The sequence below is a fragment of the Nomascus leucogenys genome, chromosome 22a (genome assembly GCF_006542625.1).
Source record: "Nomascus leucogenys isolate Asia chromosome 22a, Asia_NLE_v1, whole genome shotgun sequence".
NCBI classification, from domain to species: domain Eukaryota; kingdom Metazoa; phylum Chordata; class Mammalia; order Primates; family Hylobatidae; genus Nomascus; species Nomascus leucogenys.
The window spans coordinates 83,630,363-83,656,281 of record NC_044402.1 but is presented as its reverse complement, the minus strand read 5'-3'; the positions used below and the strand labels follow the sequence as shown (position 1 = coordinate 83,656,281).

Below are 25,919 nucleotides of genomic sequence, written 5' to 3'. Positions count from 1 at the left end.
GCATTCAACATGTATTTCAACACCCACTGCAGCCACTACAATCTAGCTTTATTGTACATAGGTGTTCACCTGCTCTGGTCAGGCAAGTGTCCTCACTGTCTCCCATACATATTATCCTTCTTTCAGCTCCAGGCTTTTGATCATATTCTTAACCCTTTGTAGAAAGAAAAAATCACTCTTTCTCAAATTTAAATACACTATTCCAATAAGTGGTTGTTCATCCTGTTTGCTTGTTCTATTCTCTATGAGAATCAAATTTCCTGAATTCATTTTCTTGGTAAGTAAGCCAGTTAATCTTCTTATTATTACTGTCTTCACTATTTCCAGTAGCCTGTGCACCTTCTCAAGGAGACCACCTTTGAGAAGAATTTGTACTAACATAAATTGAACTATGAAAGGTAAAGCCTGGTTTTTTTAAAATCTGAGTAGTCATGTTTCCATTACTTCCATTTCAAAAGCTATCTAGAAAACTCGGAATTTTGCTTATCGCATACATATCAGTCTTACAAATAGAGCAGTGTTTTGCAGTTTCATAGGTATTAATAAATGAGCCAGAGATGCCCAAAAAATTTTGTTATGAATATATTGAATATGTTAGGACTAACTGAAGCTTAAATCAACAGACTGTGGCTATATTTAAGGTAACAATCATATCCAATTATTTCTCTCACTATTTCAACTCAAACTCCTTTAATTTCTTCCCATTGCAAAAGAGTATTAAACACCCATCTCTGTATTAAAGACAACACCACTGTGGTATGAAATAGTATCTATTAAAGTATATGGTGGTTCCTTATTGCCAACCTAAACTCATTTAATGCAAAAACTTATTCAATATACAACATTTTGATAAGCATCAAAATTGCTTAAAATTGTTGGAAATGTATAATCCTGTAATGTTTGAACAAAAATGTCAATTAGAAAAATGAACCTACTTTGAAGAATCACTATATCTGTGTTGTCACTTTTGTACACATACTACATCCAAGTGGCTGGGGCATAGTAGAAAGTGCTCTACGTTTAGAGTCAGAAAACACACACACACACACACACACACCCTGTGGCAGGGTGAATGTGGCAATTTGTCTCTTTTGAGTTTTAGTTTCTTCATCTGTAAATAGGGGGAAATCAAATACCCTTCAAAAGTTGTTTGATCCTGTCTACAGATGTTGTGATGAAAAAAAAAAGACAAAACTTGTTTGAGAATTAAGTGAGGAAATGCCTATGAAAAACATTTGCAATATTGTTGTGTCACTACAGGGAAGTCTTAATTAAACAATGCTTCATTAAATTTGTGCTCAAGTACTGTAACTATAAGCCAAGAAAACAAAAGAGGCAAGCTGCCTGCAGTCAGTATCTCTACTGAAAAAAAAAGTGAACGTGAAAGAAGACACCTTTTACATCTTTAAAACTTGCAACCAATGGTAATATTTCAAGTGACACAAAAATATTTTTATTGTGCAAGTTTCTATTTACTGCTAATTTTAAAATATTGTTTCTTATTCCATCCAGTTTAACTGACAGGTTCAACTTTCTCCTTCGCTAATACAAAATTAATGGCTCAACAAACAATCATGCACTGTATTATCACATAAAATTAAAGAGATTTATGCAGAAAATAAAAAATCTAAATTATACGTGATTTTTATAAAAAGTCTCTTTGCATGAGCCATTTCAGTAGATTAAAGAGGTCAAAAGTCAATTTGCAGTAGGCTGAAGAGTGGATAAGAGGTGAGGAAGTGCAAATGGCAATTATATGCTTTTCTTTTAAGATGTTCCCCAATGAGATACCACCTCACACCAGTTAGAATGGCGATCATTAAAAAGTCAGGAAACAACAGGTGCTGGAGAGGATGTAGAGAAATAGGAACACTTTTACACTGTTGGTGGGACTGGAAACTAGTTCAACCATTGTGGAAGACAGTGTGGCGATTCCTCAAGGATCTGGAACTAGAAATACCATTTGACCCAGCCATCCCATTACTGGGTATATACCCAAAGGATTATAAATCATGCTGCTATAAAGGCACATGCACATGTATGTCTATTGCTGCACTATTCACAATAGCAAAGACTTGGAACCAACCCAAATGTCCATGATAGACTGGATTAAGAAAATGTGGCACATATACACCATGGAATACTATGCAGCCATAAAAAATGATGAGTTCATGTCCTTTGTAGGGACATGGATGAAGCTGGAAACCATCATTCTCAGCAAACTATCCAAAGGACAGAAAACTAAACACCGCATGTTCTCACTCATAGGTGAGAACTGAACAATGAGAACACATGGACACAGGAAGGGGAACATCACACACTGGGGCCTGTTGTGGGGTGGGGGGAGGGGGGAAGGATAGCATTAGGAGATACACCTAATGTAAATGATGAGTTAATGGATGCAGCACACCAACATGGCACATGTATACATATGTAACAAACCTGCACATTGTGCACATGTGCCCTAAAACTTAAAGTATAATCATAAAAAAAAAGGATGGAGGAAGCTGTGATGGAATCTACAGGGAGGCAAAGAGATAAGAGGGAGGGAAAGGAAGGAAGGAGTAAAGAGGTACTTCAGTTCAAAGTGAGCAGGGAAAAGAGAGGAGAGAAATTTGTGGGGTCAGAATTCAGATTTCTGCCAGACAATGACAACAATAAGAGCCTCACTTTTGCTACAGCCCACACTTATGAGATTTTTCTTTAATTGTTCGCCATTTGAAAGAAACTGTATATTTTTTCACATTGCATAATTTACTAAAATCACAAATGACCCACAAAATGCCAAATTAAAGGAACACTTTCCAATCTATATTTTGCAATGAGGCATTTGACATCTTCATCTTCTTGAATCTTCTTTCTCCATTCTTTGTAAATCTTCTTTAAAGTCTCCTTTTCCTCAGAGGGCAGCAGCCTCAGCTCCCAGTTCCTGGTTCCTAATTCCTGATGCACACCTGCTCTCAGATTTCATGCCCTGCCTTTTATACCCTGCTCCTTTGACAAAAAAAAAAAAAAAAAAGTACTTTTCCAGTGCAGAAACCTGGCAGACAGCACCTTAACCAAGCGATCAGAGTTAACGTCACCTGTATGAGGACACATCCACATGATGAAATACTCAGGACACAGCGTCAGTCCATGGGGGTCTTGCCAAGAATGCAGAACCTCCATCCAATCCTGAGAAAACATCAGGGAAACCCAAAAGGAGAGATGTGCCACAAAGCCACTGGCCTGGGTTCTTCCAAAGCATCACAGTCATGAAAGACAGAAAAAGACTGGGGACCATCCCAGACTGGGGGAGACAAACAAGACATGACACCTAAATGTAAGTAAGATCTGGACCAGGAAAAAACACGAGTGGAGCAACTGGTGAGATTTTAGTGCAGTCTATCAATAGGACAGGATCATTGTTAATTTCCAGGTTTTTATCATCGGCCCGTGGTTTTGTGGAAGCTGGGTGAGGGGTATATATTGGAAACTACTGTGCTGTTTCTGCAACTTTTCAAAAATCTAAAATTACTTCTGAATAAAACGAGAGTCCCCTTCCTGTTTCAAAAAAAATAAAATAAAATAAAAAATAAAGTCTCCTTTTCCTAAGACTCTCCTTGAATCCTTAGGATAGACTTGGTTATGGTGTGGTAACAAATAGTTCAGTGGCCTAACCCAACAAAAGTGTATTTCTCACCCACACTACAAGACCAAGACAGGTCTTGAGGAGTTTCACTATTGATAATCACTAAGGAAAACAGGTTGACAGAGGCTCCACATCAACATGTTACAGAAAGAGGTCCCGATCCAGACCTCAAGAGAGGGTTCTTAAATCTCGTGCAAGAAAGAATTCAGAGCAAGTCCATAAAGTGAAAGCATGCTTATTAAGAAAGTAAAGGAATAAAGAAGAGCTACTCCATAAAGCAAACCTGAGGGCTACTAGTTACCCGTTTTTATAGTTATTTCTTGATGATATGCCAAATAAGGGGTGGATTATTCATGCCTCTTCTTTTTAGACCATATAGGGTAACTTCCTGACATTGCCATGGCATTTGAACTGTCATGGTGCTGGCGGGAAGTAGCAGTGAGGATGACCAGAGGTCACTCTCATCACCATCTTGGTTTTGGTGGGTTTTGGCTGGCTTCTTTACTGCAAACTGTTTTATCAGCAAGGTCTTTATGATCGGTATCTTGTGCCAACCTCCTATCTCATCCTGTGACTTAGAATGCCTTAACTGTCTGGGAATGCGCTCAGTAGGTCTCAGCCTCATTTTATCCAGTCCCTATTCGAGATGGAGTTGCTGTGGTTCACATGCCTCTGATAAACACATTTCAAATCATTAAGCCAAGGAGAAGGGAACCAGCTGACTGGTGTATTGCCTGTGCCAAGAAGTGACACACGTCATTTCTGGTAACATTCCATTGGCCAAAGCTAGCAATGTGGTTATAACTTCACAGTGACCAGAGAAATGCAATCCTACCCCGTGCCCAAAAGGAAAAGAACAGAAATACCTTTAACTGCCTCTGTAACTACATCCTCTCCTTCTCACTGCAAATATTTCTCAAAATTTGATTCTTGACCTATTTCCATTGCGTATATTCTTCCTGAGTGACTTCATTCACTTCCTATGTGGCAATGACAACCAAATATATGTCTTGCCCAAATCTCTCCCATAAACTCTATAGACAAATATGTCTCTACTTAGGTATCCCCAAAGCATCTTTAACTTACCACCCTTTCCCATTTCCTGTAATGAACTGTTTGCTTTTTCTTCCTATTAAACTATAACTTTCTTTAGATCATAACTGTGTTTTATTTATGTTTATATCCCCAGTACCAAGCAAAATGCCTGTAATCTAAAAAGCATTCAAGAAAAAATATTTGTTGAGTAAATGAATGAATGATGGCCATATTTATGGTGTTTGCATATATTCTTCAAAAGCCTCAGATGGATCATACAAGCCTTAGGATTCAGTGCCTTAAACTGAATGGGTGCCTGCTATTGAGGGATGTGCTTTGAAAGTGAGATGCTGGGAATGAGGAAATCAGTCAACAAACATATATTGAGCACCTACTATCTGCCATGCATGATTTTAGGCATGTTTTTATCAATAAACAAAATAACAAAAATTCCTGCGATTTGGGAGAAGAAAGCAGTAAAAATAAGCATTATATAATATAAACATTAAAAAGGAAATTATATAATAGGTTAGTGTGAATTAAAGCATGACAAATGGCATGAGGGGTCCCAAAGCAAGAGATAGCAGTGCAATTTTAAATATAATAAATAGAGTGATCAGAGTATACACATCATTGGAACAGTAACATTTAAGCTGATTTGAAGGAAATGAGGAAGTTACCTGTGTGGCTATCTGGGATTTGGGTTGGCAGGAACCACAAGTACAACAGTTCTAAAGTGGGAGCATTCCTGGGATGTTTGAGGAACATCAAAGAGAAGAGGTTGGCTGAAGCTGAGTGAGAGAGAAAGGAGGAGCTGAGGTCAGTGAGGAAACAGTGAGAGAAGGGGCCAGATCTTGAAGGCCATTAAAGACTTTGGATTTTACTCCGAGGGAAATGAGGAGCCATAGGACAGTTTTGAGATGTTCATGATCTGACTTTTTCTCTTTGATGAAAAAAACTGGACAAAATGATCTGACATATTTTTAAAACATGGTTTGGTTGCTCTTATGAGAATAGATTAAAACAGGTTGTATTAATTACCTATTCCCACATAACCAAAATTTTCAAAAATATAGCAGCTTAAAACAATATATATTTATTGTTAATTCCTGTAGGTCAGGAATTTGGAAGCAGCTAAACTGGGTCATCGTGGCTCAGTCTCTCAGAAGGTTCACATGTCAACTGAGGCTACAGTCTCCTCCAGGCTGAAATGAGGCCACAGGACTTACTTTTGAAATGGCCGACCCATGTAGCTGTGGGCAAGAGGCTTCAATTCTTTGCCATATGTTCTCTCCATTGAATTGCTTGAGTGTCCTCAAAGCATGGCAGCTAGTTTCCCACAGAGCAAGAGATCCAAAAGAAAGAAGTCACAGTATCTTTGCAACCCGGTCCTCAGAAGACATACACTCTCATTTTGCCTTATTCTATTTGTTGGAAGCAAGTCTTTCTATTCCCCCCAACCCCAGCTTTTTCCCCACTTTTCTTCTTTACTGAGCTTCATTTTTGAGAGAAGTGCTTAAAAAGTGATACCCAATTTTTTTTTTTTTTAAAGAGTTGGTGTCTCCCTAGATGGTCTAGGCTGGAGTGCAGTGACTATTCACAGGCATGATCACAGTGCACTACAGCCTTGAACTCCTGGGCTGAAGGCATCCTCTTGCCTCAGCCTCCTGAGTAGCTGAAACTACAGGCATGCGTAACCAAATGATTGCTATTTCTATTCAATCTATTTTTATCACAATTTTGACTTGTATTCATCCTCAATTATTTAAAGAATTAAAAAGTAAATCTAATTGTCTTCAAAGTGTTCAAATGTGGATATATTTGCACCAAAAATATAAATTAAATTAAGTGCTAAAAAACTGAAAAATTAAATTATTCCTCATTGTATTAGTCAGGCTTCTCCAGAGGAACAGGACTAATAGGATAGATGTATATATGAAGGAGAGTTTACTAAGGAGTATTGACTCACACGATCACAAGGTAAAGTCCCACTACAGGCTGTCTGCAAGCTGAGGAGCAAGGAAGCCAGTCCCAAAATCCCAAAAGTAGGGAAACAGACAGTGCAGCTTTCTGTCTGTGGCCGAAGGCCTGAGAGTCCCAGGTAGATCACTAGTGTAAGTCCAAGAGTCCAAAACCTGAAGAACTTGGAGCCTGACATTCGAGGGCAGGAAGCATCCAGCATGGGAGAAAGATGAGGGCTGAAAGACTCAGCAAGTCTAGTCCTTCCAACTTCTTCTGCCTGCTTTATTATAGCCCACTGGCAGCTGATTAGATGTGCCCACTCAGATTGAGGGTGGGTCCGCCTCTCCCAGTCCACTGACTCAAATGTTAATCTCCTTTGGCAACACCCTCACAGACACACCCAGGAACAATACTTTGCATCCTTCAATCCAACCAAGTTGACACTCGATATTAACCACTTGGCTCATGTTTTCAAATAGTTTATTTCTCTCTTAAAATATTCAAAACTATTTCTTAAAATTAAAAGGCACACATATTAACAGAATCAATTTTTAAATCACAGTTATTTAAAATCAATTTTCTGCCTAACTTTTTGAAAATTTAATTAATATTATTAAATACTTAGAAAAATAGCAGTGCCCTTAATCCCAGAACTACTTGGAAGACTGAGGCAAGAGGATTGCTTTAGCCCAAGAGTTCAAGTCCAGCCTGGGCAACATAAAGTGACCCCCATTTCTTTAAAAAAAAAAGTTTTTAATAAAATAAATACTTTAGAAAATAAAAGCATCTATAATTCTAATATTCAATGCTAATGTGCTAGCTGCCAATGTGTTATGCTTAAAACATATTACATTTAAGATTGTTTAATTTTTAATAAAAATTTAAGAATATATACATGCAGATAAATGTAATATCTACATTCATACATACATAAATACACACACATTTAAAAATAAAATAAATTGCTCACCATTGCAAAATATTTCTCACCAACCATGTGCAACCATTGAGAATACCTTACTAACACATGAGTACTACCAAAATCTCATGCTGGACACAAAGCGAAACAAGAAAATGACACTAGGCACTGTGGGGATCAGCATTCATGCCTTCTAATTGGAAGAATTCGGAAAGTCAATCTGTCTTTTCTCTCACTTAAGTGGTTGCTCTGCTCACATTCTCCCCATGCTTTGAAGCAGTGTCCTTCTCCAGTGTGAACACCACCACCACACACAACTTTCACAGCATAAGGATGCAGCTGCATTTTGCTTCAAGGACTTAGGTCAAGAGATGTAGGGAAGTCTTCCCTGGGGTTTGAAAAATGAGTTGTGAGAGTGAATGTATTGCAACTGCATTTCCCTGTAGGCACTTTATCTCTCTCCTCCCCCACGAAAGAAGAGTAATAAAAAGGATCACAAAGATCCTGCTTCATTGCAGCCATAACCCTGTACCCACAACAGGCTGCTGAATGAAAACTAGGCACTCTCATCTGTGCCCAATCAGCAGTGAGTGACAGGAACTTTGGGACCCAGGACCTTCTGGAACAGCTGAAGACTGTCACCTTCAGGTAGAGGGCTGAAAGCAGTGTGATTAATAGTATTACACTATTATGGGGAGTATTGTATTTGAAAGAGAAGAAAGGGCATACAAAAGCCTTTGAATAATCTGTCTCCCTTAGTGTCCTAAAATTTCCATCTCATTGTAATTAAAAGAATCAAAGGAAGGTCTAGCATAACAAAGAAAATCACCTCTAGTTTTGGCATACTATTTTCTGTTTTAAGATCTTTTTTGTTTTATTTTTAAGCCCTCTGTCCTACTTCCTTCGATCTTAATTTCCTTTAGTCTCTAGAGATGGGTTAATTTATGTAATTACAGCATATCTTCCATTACTCGTCATTCATAGGGGAAAAATCCATAGTTTTGTGTATATCCTGATTTGTGGATATAATCATGCAGAATTTTTATGGCAGTTCAGATCTAAAATTTAGCACTTTTGGGGAAAAACAATCTCTTCCAAGAAGGCGGTATACTTCCTTTTTTTTTAATAGTCACAATATTCCATACTTAGGTCTATGAAAGTATATGGAGGACTTCATACTTAGTCCTCCATTGGGCACATGATAAAACTGATCCCAGATACAGTTTTTATTTCACTAAATACAAACTGAAAATGAACATGCTCTTTCATTTGGGAACAAAATTCAATTATAAAGAAACAGAAAATGCAATCTGAGATCAATAGCCTATTACAGTGACAGCATGTGGGATAATTTCAACTGAGTTTAATCTACTGAAATATGTGGCTATATACTGTTTATTTGCTTGTGCATTCCTACATAAGAAGTGACATACATTTAGTTTAGTTTTATTGGCATACAAAGGGTATATGTAAAATTGAGTAGTATTCAAAAGCATGATATAAAATTCAAAATCAACAAGCTAACAACCTGAGGCAAAAAAAGAAGTGTCCCAATGTGATGTATAGATCCTCCTTAAAAATACAATTGGAATTTTAATATTCAATAGTCTGATTTTAATGAACATTTTATTTTTTAAAAGTTGATTGGCAAGAATACAAAAATATAGTAGGTCTCTGAGCTGGAAATTAAATTTAAAGATACATGTTTCAATGTTATACATTTGTTTTAAAGGTAGGAAACTTGTATAGATTATGTAATCCACTTCTACAGTTTCATGGATGAGCAAACAGAGGTCCAGAGAGATTGAGTGACTTGCTTAAGGTCAATCAGCCAGTTCCTTGGAATAAGAATTATGTTCTCATAGCTGGTCAGTTGGGATAGGAAGCTCGCCAATTTGGAATGTCTCTAAGAGCACAGGCTGTGTAACTAGAATCTCAGTTTCTCCACTTACTAGCTCAGTGATCTTTTAAGGTTACTGAATCTCTTTGTCCTCAATGCCCATACTTGTAAAATAGGGATAATTACATTGCCTACCTTTTAGAGCTTCCGTGATGACTAAACAAGTTAATAGATGTAAAGCATTATGAACAGTGCCTGGCACAGCAATGTAAATGGCACCCCCAGAGTAGTGCAGTGTACAGCCTATGCAGCCCTTTACATCTATATATATATATCCAATGTACCAAAAGTATTGTGGATTGGATCCTGAAAGAGCAAAAGGACATTAGCGGGAAAACAGTGACATCCAAATACAGTCTGGGGCTTAATTAATAACAATGGACCAATGTTGTTTTTTGTTTTGAGACAGGGTCTCGTTCTGTTGCCCCAGCTGGAGTACACAAACACAATTCACTGCAGCCTCAACCTCTGGGGCTCAAGTGATCCTCCCACCTGAGCCTCCTGAGTAGCTGGGACTACAGGCACATGCCACCATGACCGGCTAATGTTTGTATTTTTTGTAGATACATGGTCTCCCTATTTTGCCCAGGCTGGTCTTGAACCCCTGGACTCAAGCGATCTTCCTACCTCGTCCTCCCAAAGTGCTGGGATTACAGGTGTGAGCCACCATGGCTAGCTTATTTTCTTAGTTTTCAAAAATGTACTATGATGATATACAATGTTAACTTTAGGGGAGACTGGGCAAGGGACATAAGAGGAATCATTCTACAACATATACATATAAGTAAACATCACATTGCACCATATAAATATATTGTTGTTATTTGTCAATTAAATCAAGAAAAAAATGAGGAAAACAAAAACTTTATACCGTCTTTGAAACATCTCTGTAAATCTCAGATTATTCCAAAAAAAAAAGTTTATTTTTAAAAATCTAATACAGATTCTAGTCAGCAAGGCATAGTGGTGCATGTCTACAGTCCCAGCTACTTGGGAGGCTGAGATGGGAAGATTGCTTGAATGCAGGAGTCAAATACCAGCCTGGATAATATAGACTCCATCTCTAAAAAAATTTATTTATTTATTTATTGAAAAGCTAATATAGATTGTTTATGATAGTGTTACTTTGACTTTTATTTTTAGATATCTGGATTCAATCTGAATTTTACTCAGTAGGAAATTTAATGATCTCATGTTATTTATTCTTCACTTAGGATCACAGATGAGTTAAGACTGGACTCTTAAAGCAATATAACAGTCAAGTAGATAATACGGTGTTCAGTAAAAGTTGATAAAGACTTTATCAGTTTTTTGAAATATTAATATCCAAATACTTGGTTTGCACAATAAAACATATATTGGTTAAGCACTAAATCCAATGGTCTCCTTTAAATGGTTACAAGATGCGTGAAAAAAACCTGTGTCCATTTTCTTATCTGTCTATTCATTTACATATTTTACCTAAAAAGTATTTTATGTTTGTTGTAAATAATTCAAACAACAGAGAGACCTAATGTTTCACTATTTAATAAATATCGTCTTCATGCAGCTTCATTTTCTTGTAAACTAACATAATGCCAGTTTTACAGACTTCTCAGGAAATTTCTCCCTCCATGTCAACATTCACTTTGATCAGGTGCTAGTTTCCTATCAAATACATTCTTTTGGTGTTTGTAAAATAAACTTAGTCTGTTCTTAGGACTCCATCATTTTGATTTTATAAACAATGATAGAGGAAGTGAAATCCAGGTTTCTGATATCACCAATGTCCCTAGCTACTCAGTTTTCTCTTACAAAAAATAAGATTTGAGCAACAAAAAAATAAGAAGGCTATCGGGACCCCTAAATTCTTCAATGTTCTAAAATTCTGTTGAAATTTCTTCTAGATTTCTTCTATGTAATTTTCTTCTACGATAATAAACATTGGTGCAGTGTTTCCCAAAGGAGGGGAGATGGACCAACTGTTCAGGATCACCAGAGGAGCATACTGAAACTGCAGATTACCAACTTAGGCCCCAAATCTATTGGTTCAGAATACCTTATGTTACAGCCAGGAAATGTGCATTTTTAACAAGTTTTCTTCAACTCCCAACCTACTCCAAGTGATTCTTACCCACACTAAATTTTGAGAACCCCTGTGGTTTGGTAAGTCTTAGTTGCAATCGTCAGTGCCTCCTATGCCTTGGTCTAGATACAGTATGATATCGCTAATATCATCAAACAAAGGACTTCTTTGAAATCCTTCACTAGCAGTTGGAATGGGACAATAAACTTAAATTTATAGCAAATATAAATTTAATTAGGAATAAAGACATCTTGGGTGTTTTTATTTTTTTAATTTTATTGCATAGATTTTAGGGCTACAACATGTTTATATGTGTGTGTGTGTGTATATATATATATATGAACACACACACAGTAAATGGATTATTACAGTTTAGCAAATTATCATCTCATATAGTTACCTTTCTCTTTTTTTTTGATGGTAAGAGTAACTAAAATTTATTCTTTTGGCAAATCACCAGTATATAATACAATATTCTAACTACAGTCCTCATGTTGTACACTTTTTATTATTATTATTATTATTGAGACAGAGTCTCACTCTGTTGCCCAGGCTGGAGTCCAGTGGGGCGATCCTGGCTCACCGCAACCTCCGCCTTCCAGGTTCAAGCAGTTCTTCTCTCTCAGCCTCCCAAGTAGCTGGGATTACAGGTGCCCACCACCACACCCAGCTAATTTTTGTATTTTTAGTAGAGATGGAATTTCACCATGTTGTCCCGGCTGGTCACGAACTCCTGATCTCAAGTGATTCGCCCACCTCGGCCTCCCAAAGTGCTGGGATTACAGGCATGAGCCACCGCACCCGGCCCTCATGTTGTACATTAGACTCTAGATTTACTCGTTGGGCATAATTGTGACTTTGTATCCTTTGGCCTACACTTTCCTACCTCCCATCTCCCAGCTCCTGATACCACTGTCCTACTCTCTGTTTCTACATATTTCATTTTTTTAAAAAATTCCACATATAAGTGAGATCATGCAGTATTTTTCTTTTTGTATTCTGTTTATTTCACCTCACATAATGTCCTCTACATTTATCTATGTTGTCACAAATGGCAGCATCTCCTTTTTTAAGGCTGAATAATATTTCATTATATACCACAATTTCTTTATTCATCCATCAAAGGACACTTTAATTATTTCCATATCTTGGCTATTGTGAATAATGCTGCAGTTAACATGAGACAGCAGCTAGCTACAGAAGTGGATATTTTATTTCCTTGGGGGTATATATCCAGAAGTGGGATTGCTGGATCATATTGTAGTTCAAGATTTAATTTCTGGAATTATAATAGTTCTATCATATTTTGGAGATATGGTAATTCTATATTTAGTTTTGGACTATGCGGGAAACCTCCATACTGTTTTCCACAGTGGCTGCACCAATCTACGTTCCCACCAACAGTGTACAAAGGTTCTCTTTTTTCCACTGCTTCCCCAACATTTGTTACCTCTTGTTTTTTTCACAATAGCCATCCTAACAGATGTGAAGTAATAGCTCATTGCAGTTCTGATTTGCATTTTCTTGATGATTAGTAATGTTGAGAACCTTTTCATATACCTGTTGCCATTTTTATGTCTCCTTTGAAAAAATTTATTCAGGTTCTTTGCCCATTTTTTAATCAGGTTATTCATTTTTTTTGCTATTGAGTTGTGTGCGTTCCTTATATATTTTGGATATTAGCCCCTTATTAGATGTATGGTTTGCAAATATTTTCGCCCAATCTGTAGGCTACCTTTTCATTTTGATGATTGTTTCCTTTGCTGTGCAGACGCTTTTTAGTTTGATTTAGTCTCTCTTGTTTATTTTTGCTTCTATTGCATGTGCTTTTGGAGCTATAACCAAAAAATCATTGCCAAGGCCAAAGTCAAGGAGCTCTGCACCTATGTTTTCTTGTCGGGGTTTTGCAGTTTCAGGTCTTATGTGCAGGTCTTTAAGCCATTTCGAGGTTTTTTTGTTTTTTTGCATTCCTTAATATAAGGGTCTGATTTTATTATTTTGTCTGTGGATATTCAGTTCTCCCAGCACCATTTATTGAAGAGACTAACCTTTCCCCAGGCCATCTCATTGATGCCATTGTCAAAAATTAGTTGACTGTATGTGTTTGGGTTTATTTCTGGACTCTCTATTCTCCATTGGTCTGTGTGTCTGTTTTTATGCCACTACCATACTGTTTTGATTACCATAGCTTTGTAGTCAATATTGAGATCAGGTAATATGATGCCTCCCTCTTTTGTGGTTCCATATGAATTTTAGAATTTTTTTTCTATTTCTATGAAAAATGTCATTGGATTTTGATAGGAATTGCATTATATCTATGTATCACTTTGGGTAAATATGAACATTTTAACAATATTAATTCTTCCAATCTATGAACATGGAGTATCTTTCCATTTATTTATGTTTCTTCCATTTTTATCAATGTTTTGTAGTTTTCTGTGTACAGAGCTTTCACTTCTTTGTTTAAATTTATTTCTAAGTTTTTAATGCTATTGTAAATAAGATGGTTTTATTTCTTTTTCTGAGTTTATTATTAGTATTTAGAAATACCTCCTATGCCCTTGTCTAGACAGAGTATGGTTTCATAAGTTGGAGCATAGGAATTCTTTGAAAACATTCATTTCCTCCAATAATAGGAGAATACACATAAAATTTGCATTAAATAGAGATTTAATTAACCTAGGAAGAATAAAGATAGCATAGATTTTTGCATGAGTTCTTTCATTTTTCACTTTCTATCCATATAAACCAACAGTATTCTCAGGTCCCCTGGAAATTTGTCTCTATAAATTGTCCAAAACACAAACTATGTTTCTTCACACTATCCCAAATTAGAGTGCCTTTTCACTCGTAGCCCTGTTCTTGTGTAGTTGTGAAATGAATGTTCTGTCTTTGGCAAATTACAGTCAATCTCTACTTCTTGGTAATTCACACAACATTAAAATAGTGCCTTATTATTTAAAAAATCAGTAACTTCTTTAGGATATCAGAAAGTCATAAAAGCTATGGAGAAAAACAAAGCAGGAAAAAAGGATAAGAAATGCCATATTAGGGGTGGAGATTGTAATTTTAAATAGGGTAGTCAAGGAAGGTCCTACTGAGAATGTGTCATTTGAGAAATAAAAACAAATACTGTGAGAGCTTGAATCATGCAGAAATTAGGGATGAGCTTTCTAGACAGAAAAAGGAGCAAAGGCAAAAGCCCTGAGATCAGAATGTACCCAGTGTGTTTGAAAGACAGAAAACTGGTGCAGCTATGCAGAGTAAGAATGAGAAGTAGTAAAAGATGAGATGAAGAGGTGGGGGAGATGGGCCATGAAGACTGTAAGAACTTATAGATCAGGATACAAACTTTAGTTTTTACCCTGAGGGACGTAGGTAGCCATTTGAGGGTTTTAAGCTGAGGAGAGACGTGACACAACTTACATTCAAAGCATCACTCTGGTTGAGCTAAGAATAGTCTCTAAGGAGACGAAAATGAAAGACAGACTAAAAACTGACAGTGGTAGTGGAGGTAGTGAGACAGAGCTGGATTCTGGGATTTGCTGATGGCTTTTATACAGATTGTGAGAGAAAAGGAGGAATCAATGATGACTCCAAGGCTCTTTGGCCTGAGCAACCATAGAATGTAGCTATCATCAGCTGAGAAGGGGAAGATTCTCTTTGTACATGTTACATTTGAGATATGTATTAGACATGCAAGTGGAGTTGTGGAGTAGGCAATTCACTACAGGAGGTAAAACCTCAGAAGACCCATTTTCAGGCTGGATATAAAAATTTGGGAGATGTCCACATAGAAATAATATTAAAAACCATGAAACTGAATGAGATCACAAAAGGAGTAAGTGTAGACAGAATAGAGAAAACATTCCAGGACTGAACTCTTAGAGCTTCCAATATTGAGAAGTTGGAAAGATAAGGAGGTGCCAATGACAGAGACTGCGAAGTGGAAGCCAGTCAAGGAAGAGAAAAAAGAAAAGCGATTGCCTGTGTCACGTGCTGATCATGAGTCAAGACAGAGGAAGATGAAGAATTATCCATTGCATTTAGCAATATGGAAGTCATTAGTTACCTTCATAAGAGTAGTTTCAGTGGAATGATTGGGGTGAAAGCCTATTGTAGTAAGTTTTAAAAGAACTTGAAGAATTATATTGGAAGTATTTGTGAAGTTTGCTATAAAGAAAATGCAGATATGGGAATGAAGAAGAATGAAATTGCATTGAGAGAACTTGTTTTCGATGGTCAGAGATAAACCGTGTTTGTTTTATGATGGAATAATTGATAACAAGAAAAAAATTGATTACTCAAAAGAGAGGTGAGAATCGTTGTAATAGGTAAGAGGAGATAGGATCTAAGGTCCTAGTAGAAGAGTTGCCTTTGGATGAATCAGACAGCTCCCCTAATGTCTCAGATGTGAAGACAGAGTATACAGTCACAGAAATTTATAAGTAAATAGATGTAGTGATGAAAACTTGTGGAAATTCCTTTCAGATTACTTCAATTTTCTTAGAGAAAAAGGAAGCCAGCTCAGCTGAGAGTGAGGACTTGGGGAGTGGGGATAAGTATGGCAGATTCACTAGCAAAGTCTCAAATTTATACTATTAATGAAATGTGCAAAAAAAAAGTCCATTTTATTTTCTATAACTCATTTAATATCCTTCTCAATATTCCACCCTATTTGGAAGGAAGTGAGAGGATGAGGACTTATCTCAAAATGGCCAATTGATAGCTCCAGTTTAACCAACCTCTGTAATGTAAAATATTCAGTCAACTCAAAGTTTAGCTCAATTTCAGAGTTGTACTTTTCACCCTCCTCTTCCCAAGCTGACATCTGGGTATAGAGGAAAGCTTACAGAATTCAAGGGATTATCCCTTCCATGTAGCCTGCCATCCTTGTGCTGGTCTCCACTGTGAGGTGGCTGGTGTGATCCTTAGATATGCCATTGTTTTACAAAGAAATATAAGGTCTGTTATCTTTGCTCAGTAATGGCCTGCTGACACTTCACCTCCACCCCATCCAACTCTCACTGATTCAACCTCTAGTCAAATCTCACTTCCTGCGCAGCTATCTTTATGGAGTTTAGAGGTGACTCCCATTGAATGTCTGGCCTCACCCACTACTGCAGCAAACCACTTTGGGCAAATTCCCAGCAAGACCCCCTCCAGACCACTTTGGGCAAATTCCCAGCAAGACCCCCTCCAAACACAGCTGGACTCTCAGAGCTAGGTACGTTGCCTCAGATTCATCTTTGTAGCCACCTTCATCTACCATTGCCATGTATTACCTCACATGTTGACACAGAGCCACCCTAAGTGACAGCCTCATATGAACATTCCAAAAGAAAAGTTCAACAAAAGCTACTCTATTTTTGGCTTTCTTGCAAACTTGTCAGCCTGGAGAAGGAAAGTCAGAAACCTGTGTCTGATTAATTCTTTCTCACATGTTCTGAGACCAGAAGGAACAGGCTTTTTAACTTTCCTTCTGTCAAAGTCTTCCAGAGTATCAAATCTTCCTTCTTTTGGGTGCTAAGCCTAACTGCTCAGCCTAAATGATAGAAGGATATCTTTGCTATAATGTAAAAGCAAATACGTGAGTCCTCTTGGCACGATTCTAAATACAGCCTTGGATCAACTTGGAACTAGGGATTACTAAAAAGAAAATGTATTAGTTTAATAGTCCTAAGGTATTATCCTTTCCACACCAACAACTGGAAACATAATCAGTGCTTTCTACTTTCTCTGTGTAATTTGGAGAATTGAAAATACCTAACTTTCCACCATAGTGTGACATTAAAGGGTGATTTTTTTCAAACCAGTATTTCATTCTATGATAGTTTTAGTTATACATGTTTTGTTGTTATCATTGTCTTTTCACTTTAATTCTGCACTGAGGTGATTTCCCAAGGGGTACAATTTTAAAAAATCAAACCAATCAATAAACACGCTTTACTGCTATCTAAACTCTAAACCCAAAATATTATACCAAGTGATTATGTTGAGGTTATTTATGCAATCCCTTTTAAAGGTCACTTCTCTAAATTGAAGGCTTTCTATCACACTGGCATTGCCTGTGTTTTGCTCATCATTGTTTAACCTGTAATAACCTGTTTTCCTCTTGGGAGAGGAAAAGCTCATTAATTCACATTAATACACACAGATTTGACAGCCAGTGCTGTTAGGCCTTCGATGCTTATTAATACTTATATACCACAACCTTACTGAGAACTTGTCTTCTTGTTTAATAATGCATTGAAAGCATTATATGAAAGCGTAGCTTCACCAAACATGCTTGAGAGTTAACATTATATTTAATGGATCAAAAATGTTTACTTTATTGATTGTTCCCCTTCAAGGTTTAGTAATTTCTTAATCATATAGAGTTGATTATGATAGAGGAAGTCAATTCACTTGAGCTAAGTTTTTTTTGTGACATGAGAACATAGACGTTTTTGGCCTAAACTACAAATATATTGAAGGTTAGATAAAATTGTAAGGTAGTAATATTCATGTTTTACAATGGACAAACAAGTATTAAATTCTATAGTGGGAGAAACCTGATATTTAGTCGATAACATCCCAAAATTGTATATTTCATTGTAGTTTTATGTTACATTAGTAGAATTTTTCTGCTAATAAAATTATTTTGTGTTTTTATTTCATGCTGAACACACAAAAACTTTGGAAAACATTTTCCAAACACCAATTGATGATAAACACATGATAATTAAAATTTTATTAAGTTTCCATCTTCTTCAAAGTGCTCTAAAAAACATTAGAATAACTGGTAGTCCTCGTCTTCAGATGCTCACAATTTCTTGTTTTCTGGAACGAGTGATTCCTACTCAATGAAAGTACATCTTTCACTGTTCTGGGTTCTATTTAATCTGAGCAGATATTCAGTGAATACCTACTAAATACAACCACTACCACACTGGGTGATGAAAGGGATAGGCTTTTTAAAATTTCCTTTCAGTTCTCTAAGAAGCTTATGGCTCAAATACAGAGAAGTTGACACACATTTAACAGTCGAGTAATAATCTAATGAATTTCCATTTGAGTGCCCTAGCTGTCCTAATAGAACTCATAAAATGGTTTTAAAAATATTTAAGCTGTATTTAAAAGTGACCTGTGGGAAAGCCCTAGCATATAAACACAGAAAACCAGGTAGGTTGTATGTAGTTAAGCAGCTGCCTACAGAGCCAACTTGAAAGCTACCACTGGGAGGAGCATGTCAAACCTAGACCTAGATTTGAATCAAACTCTACTCCTTACTCCTTGTAGGGCTTACGGCAAGTTGCTTAACTGCACTAAGTCTCAATGTCCTCGGATGTAAAATGGGAACAATTATGCCTAGGTTGCTTAATGGATAGTAAAAATTTTCCATGAAGTGTCTGACGTAAATGGTAGGTGCTCAGTAATACATAGCTTAAAAGAGTCCATAAAGAAAAAGGGCTTGAAGGATGGACGCCAAAAAAAAAATAAGGCATTCTGAATAAAGGGGTTATAAACAAATTCTCAGAAGCAATTTGATCGTGGCATATCTAGAGTGACTGTTAGAGTGAGCAAAAGATTATATTAGAACTAGTGAAAAATAAACTGGAATATCCAAGGTAGGGCCATATGTTAAAGGGTTTTGAATTTTAGGTTGAATTTTATCCTTTCCAGTAGTTCTCAAATGTTAGTGTGCATTGGAATCACTTATGCTGCCTTCTAAAAATGCTGATTCCCAGAATCCATGCCCAGAGATTTGATTTAGGTGATGTGGGATAGCCACCTTTAGCAAATATCACAAGTGATCCTGATGCTGCAATTTACTACACTTTGCCAAGTGAAATACTAAACTAGGTTTATTCTTTATTGAATGAGTAACATATAGGAAAAAAAAAGTTATAATTTAAGATCTGTCTTCCAGCTATGTCTAGAATGAATTAAGCATATAAAAAAATTAAACAGCATTATATTAATCTATTCATAAAATTATCAGGAACTGCAAGACAGTCAAAATCATAATGGAACATGAATGGCAGATATGAAACATATTTCTAGACTAGAATTGGAAGGATTCTGATTAATTAAGAAAATGAAAGCAATACAAAATCCTAAAAACAACCCCAAAATTTCAAACCTAGAAGACTGTGTGAACCGAATGAAAGAAATTGGTAAGAGACACTGATTTGCAAAAGAAAAGATGATTGAGTTCCATTCCCAGTATGTGTAGCTTAGGATGGCAGCAGGACTGCCCAACGGACATAAATGTTCATTAGAAGTACTAGAATTCTGAGTCTTGAGTGAGAATATGAGACTAATAATAAAAGATTTAAACATCAACACAAAAAGAAATGTTTAAAGCCCTTAGAATGGATCATTTCTTCAAGGAGGAAAATAAAAATGAGAAAGGCAGACGGTCAAAGGAAAAGAAAAATTGTTAAGGAGACCAACAAGCAATTTAAAGAATGTGAATGAAACATGTTCAAATTGATTAATTTTATATTTATTCTCTCTAAAAACTTTAAAAAAATAAATTTAGAAAAAAATTGCGATTTTTTTTAAAGAATCCATGTATATTTTATTCAGCACAAATGCAGGTGATATTTCCCCACAAAACTTATAAATTAACAACTGGGAATCTAAACTCATAATTTTCTGAATCATCCACAACTATCCACTGTATGGAATCCATTCTACAGCAGCAGAGGGGAACTTTAATTTGAAGCAGGAAGTTTCCATGCATTACTACAAATGTCCTCTTTTAATTCTCTAATACATACAGTCAAAATGCCTATGAAGCAAATTTCAATTCACCTTATGCTTTAATTGCTAAGAAAAGCACTTGGGAAACCAACATTATTCTTAAGACTATAAGTGATCCTATCTCTTTATTATATTTTCTCCCATGAAATTTTAAAATCTTAATGTAGTTATATTTAACATGAGTATAAACTGAATTTTGAAATTACTGTCTTTCAGATTCATCCAGCAGTTTAGAATGTTCATACTTGTTTTATGTCTTGAGGAAAACAAAAACCTAATCTCTAATCTAGAATATTCTGGCAATCTGTATTAAAAGTTAAATTTATAATTTTATAACAAAGTAATATGGTAAAATATGTAATGTCCAAATATAGCAAAGTAATATGGTAAAATATGTAATGTCCAAACATTACATATTTTTTTAAATTCCCCAATGTATGTAAATACAAAGTTTATTCCCAATATACATTTTATAGAGGTGTGTTTTCATTTTTTGAAGCAGAGTTCAATGGGCATTTAAAGCCGGCAGTATTACATCTTCAGATCTCTCTCTGAATCTGATCTGACTCCCCTGCTTCCCCCTTTCCCATATTAGGACCCTTGTGATCACACTGGGACAACCCAGATAATCCAGAATAATCTCTCCACCTCAAGATCCTTAATTTGATCAGACCTGCAAAGTCCCTTGTGCCAAGATAACATATACATATTCTTAGGTTCCACTGTTCTGCCTAACACACTGACTAGTTGTCTACAAACCTTTTCACAAACATTTCCAGGAGATGCATTTTTTATCAGAAGTTTTTAGAATGTGGTTGCATACAGAGGGTGCAATATCTAGAGACCTAAAGATAGCTAGCAATACAAGTCAAAAAAAAAAAAAAAAGCTTTTGTTAAAACAGCCAACAGGAGCCTATTAGTTGTGGACCTCATATGTTCAATTGATAGATGTGTTATTCTTTCCATTAACACTGTAACAGTTAAACCTCAAGGAAATGTAGGAGAGCAATATTTTCAACAGAGGTGAAAATAGTGGGAAACTTTTTAAGTTGTCAAAATAATCGGGAGGAATACTAGTGGCATTTAAAGGGTGGGGGCCAGACATGCCAGATATACTGCAATATGATCACTAGGACTCTATACTTAAAAATGAAATGGCAATTTGCATGATTTCTGCAAGTGAAAACTTATTTATAATTACTTGGGCCTGGAACCTAACTCCACTTCACATGTAAATACAAAGCATGTCTGGCATTCCTTATGCAGTAACCATATATGTGTTACCATGTAATCAAGGAAAAAATGTATTTGTTCTACCCAGAACTTAGCAAAGAGTTTCTCAATATTTTGGAAAAAACGTCACCATCAATTATGCTCCTTCAATGTATAATACAATACAATGTGCATTATTAGCTATTGCATTCAACATGCTTTCTATGTATAGATACACATCATTTGGCCAGGCACAGTGGCTCACGCCTGTAATCCCAGCACTTTGGGAGGCCAAGGTCGGGCAGATCACCTGAGGTAGGGAGTTCGACACCAGCCTGACCAACGTGGAGAAACCCCATCTCTACTAAAAATACAAAATTAGCCAAGCATGGTGGCACATGCTGTAATCCCAGCTACTTGGGAGGCTGAGGCAGGAGAATCACTTGAAACCAGGAGGTGGAGGTTGTGGTGAGCCGAGATCATGCCATTGCACTCCAGCCTGGGCAACAAAAGAGAAACTCCATCTCAAAAAAAAAAAAAAAAAAGATACACATCATTATGTCTTCAAGTGTAATTGTGCTCAGTTACACACTGGATTTACACACTGGAATGTGTTTATTGTTTTATTTTTATTCCTTTTTTATTTTACAACTAGGGCATTACATTTATTTTCCTAAATTTTTGCATGTAGGTAGGTTAAATTGTCTAAGAATTCCACGTTAAGATTATAAAGGAGAAATAATATATTTGTTATACAAAGGGAGGCTTGGGACTGTGCTGGATTTTCGGGGCTATAACTAGCCTTGATTCTCTCTGTGGTACTGATTTTATGTGGTCTTTGAAAATTACAGATGCTACTTACTGCAGTCACCAAATAAATATGAAGATTGCGTTTGCCACTTTTATACTTCAAACAATTTAGTTGGCTGCTTAGAGCTTTGTCATATGCCATGTCTAACAGTCCAGAACTTGTCCCTCTACTAGGCCCCAGGGACTTTCCTCCAACACTACTCAGTATATAATGAAAGGATATGAGAACATTAAGTGATATTATTTTATTACACTAGTAATATAGGGTAATAAGAAAATAGGTCCCAATTTTAAAAAACAGAAACAGAAGTGTTATGATGCCAGTTATCTAGAAAACTAAAAGAATTATTTGGTTTGTATAAAAAGTGTATTTTATCTCAATAAGATATACGGTATGGCCATACAAAGGGGGTTAGATGTAGAATGTTACGCAGTAGGTGACGGTAAAAGAAACAATGATTTACTCTCTTTTTTAAAAAAGTGAATTAATATTTTATAGTCTTATCTCCAAATGTGAGGAAATAATTTTCAACCTCTCAGAGAATTTCTGAATTATGTATTCAGTGTTTAGAGGGAAAGATATTTCCTTTAAAAGGAAATATACTGGATAACCCTAGGTAAGAGAAGATACACACATAATCTAAATATATGTGGGCTTTTATACAGCCTATTTCTCCTTATCAAACTTATCAAAAAATGGTAATTCAGAAGCCTTGAAAAACAGATATTTACTGTAGTTCTCCTGACAAGTACAGCACAGACTAAGTTGGTTTTGTTTGTTTGTTTGTTTGTTTGAGACGGAGTCTAGCTTTGTCGCCCAGGCTAGAGGGCAGTGGCACGATCTTGGCTCTTGCAACCTCTGCTTCCCAGGTTCAAGCGATTCTCCTGCCTCAGACTCCCAGGTAGCTGGGATTACAGGCACCTGCCACCACACCTGACTAATTTTTGTATTTTTAGTAGAGACAGGGTTTCACTATGTTGGTCAAGCAGGTCTCAAACTCCTGACCTCAAGTGATCTGCCCGCCTCAGCCTCCCAAAGTTCTGGGATTACAGGCATGAGCCACCACGCCCAGCCAGACTAAGTTGTATATAGCACACACCATATAGAAAGTTGCCTAAAATGCCTCTTGACATTTCTCCCTCCTCCCAAAATGTCACACTTATGGCATTATTAGGTTTTATTAGTCTCTGTATATTTTCAAATTATTACCCTTCTTACCAGGCTCTTAGGATAAGGTTTTCACACCTGAGGATGATTGCTTTTCTTAAGAGACCAGCTTACCAAGAATTCTGCCAAATAAAATGCATCTCAAATTTCAAAATTAAGCTTTATTTATCGCACACCCCAACTGGTCTGAAAGTCTTTTGCTTCTACTCCTTGACTGTGTCTCATGAACCATCCTACTCAGATGCTCTGGGCCCTTCTGTACCTAATCAGTCTATAATACAACTTGTACCATCTCAAATCAGGAGCCAGACCAGAAGTTCCTAAATCTGAGATTTTCTATGGTGTCTGAGTCATTAGAGTTATTACTAGAGTCTATTTGCATAGGCTATTCTGTGCATGTTTTCTTCATCTTCAAGCAGTTTTTTTTTCTTTTTCCTATGAACCCTAGACCTAATTTACCACTTCTAAAATCCTTCCAAGATGGACTTTTAACTTCTTCAGGAGCTAGCTACATTGAAACAAGTTAGGAAGCTTTCATTTTAACATTCCCTTTTCATAAGATATTATCTTTTTATTCCTTCACTTTAGACTATTTCAATATTCACTTTATCTTTGTGTTTTGTTGTTGTTGTTGACAGGATCTCACTCTGTCACTCATGCTGGAGTGCAGTGGTGTGATTATGGCTCATTGTAGCCTTGACCTCCTGGGTTCAAGCCATCCTCTGCCTCAGCCTTCCCAGTAGCTGTGACTACAGGCACGTGCCACCATGCCTAATTTATTTTATTTTATTTTTTGTAGAGACAGGGTCTTGCTATATTAAGTAGGCTTTCTTCATCCTGGCCTCAAATGATCCTCCTGCCTTTCTTTAAAAAAAAAAAAAGACAAATCTATTAAAAACAACTATAGCTACAATAATTTGTCAAGGGACATAAACCATAAAATACACAAAACATGTCAACAAAAGAAACTGAGGGGGGAGTAAAAGAGTTGAGTTTGTGCAAGTGATCAAAGTTATTATCAGCCTAAAACAACCTGTTATTCGTATAAAATGTTTTATGCAAGCCTAATGGTAACTACAAAGCGAAAACCTATAGTAGATATACAAAGGATAAAAATAAAAGATTCAAAGCACACCGTTACCAGTGTAAGGTATCCTAGGTACCAGGGGCAAAATCTGCACAGGTCTGCAGCAACCTCAATTCCTGCCTCCTCAGGAAAGAATTCGACTGAGGGACATAAGACAGAAAGAGGGACTGAGGGCCGGGCACGGTGGCTCATGCCTGTAATCCCAGGACTTTGGGAGTCTGGGGTGGGTTGATTACGAAGTCAGGAGTTTGAGACCAGCCTGGCCAATAGGATGAAACCCCATCTCTACTTAAAAAAAAAAAAAAAAAAAAAAAATTAGCTGGGCATAGTGGTGCATGCCTGTAATCCCAGCGACTCAGGAAGCTGAAGCAGGAGAATCACTTGCACCCAGGAGGTAAAGGTTGCAGTGAGCTGAGATCATGCCACTGCACTCCAGCCTGGGCAACAGAGTAAGACTCCATCTCAAAAAAAAAAAAAGAAAAAGAGACTGAGGCAAGTTTCAGAACAGGAGTGGAAGTTTATTAAAAAAGCTTTAGAGCAGGAAAAGAAGGAAAGTACACTTGGAAGAGACCCAAGCAGGCACCGAGAAGGTCAAATGCAGCATTTAACCTTGATCCTAGGAGTTTACAGGCTGGCCCACCTCCAGCATCTTGCAACCTTTTTCCTTGATTCTTCCCTTAGGGTGGCCTGCCTGCATGCACAGTGCCCTCCTTATGCTTGGGGAGTGTGCATGCACAGTGTGTTCAGGAAGTTGTACACATGCTCATCTGAGGCTTTCTTCCCTTTTCCAGTGGAGTGCCCCTGGAAGGTCATACTCAGCCATTTTGTCACTTAATGCATGTGCCCAGGCTCACTAGCCCAATATCTGAGATTTTACTGGAAGCCCTTTTTGCTTCTCCCTGGTGTCTGCATTCAATTAACACTTTAATGTTAACAGCTTGTGGACCATTAGGAGATTGTCTGTTCCTGGTGCCAGCTGACAAATTATCATTTTTAGAGAGTCAGTGTGATAACTGTCAGTCAAACCATCACCTGACATTCCTAGTGGGTGGGGGAGAGCCCTCTCCTGCCCCACTCATGCCTGTCTAACTTGTAATAATACCAGTATGGAAAATTATCAAACCACAAAGGATGACAGCAACAGAGGAAGAGAGAAACAAAGGGTCTACAAATTAACTAGAAAACAATTAACAAAATGGCAATAGTAAGACCTTACCTATGAATAATTACTTTGAATGTAAATGGATTAAATTTTCCAATCAAAAGACACAGAGTGGCTGAATGAATAAAAAAACAAGACTCATCTATATGTTGCCTACAAGTGACTCACTTCACCTTTAAGGACTCACAAAGACTGAAAGTAAAGGGATGGAAAAAAG

At 36.9% G+C, this 25,919-nt stretch overlaps 1 protein-coding gene across 1 annotated transcript in view; it reads right to left on the bottom strand.

Moving 5' to 3' along the window:
* Positions 1–3,104: 3,104 nt before the first annotated feature.
* The window catches only part of NUP35 (nucleoporin 35), an 85,654-nt gene continuing 62,839 nt past the window's right edge, over positions 3,105–25,919 (bottom strand). The window contains exons 10-11 of the transcript XR_004027933.1: positions 5,347–5,457; positions 3,105–3,174 (exon numbers count right to left, since the gene is read on the bottom strand). The gene's annotated coding sequence lies outside the window, so the exon portion shown is untranslated. The remainder of the gene's footprint in view (positions 3,175–5,346; positions 5,458–25,919) is intronic.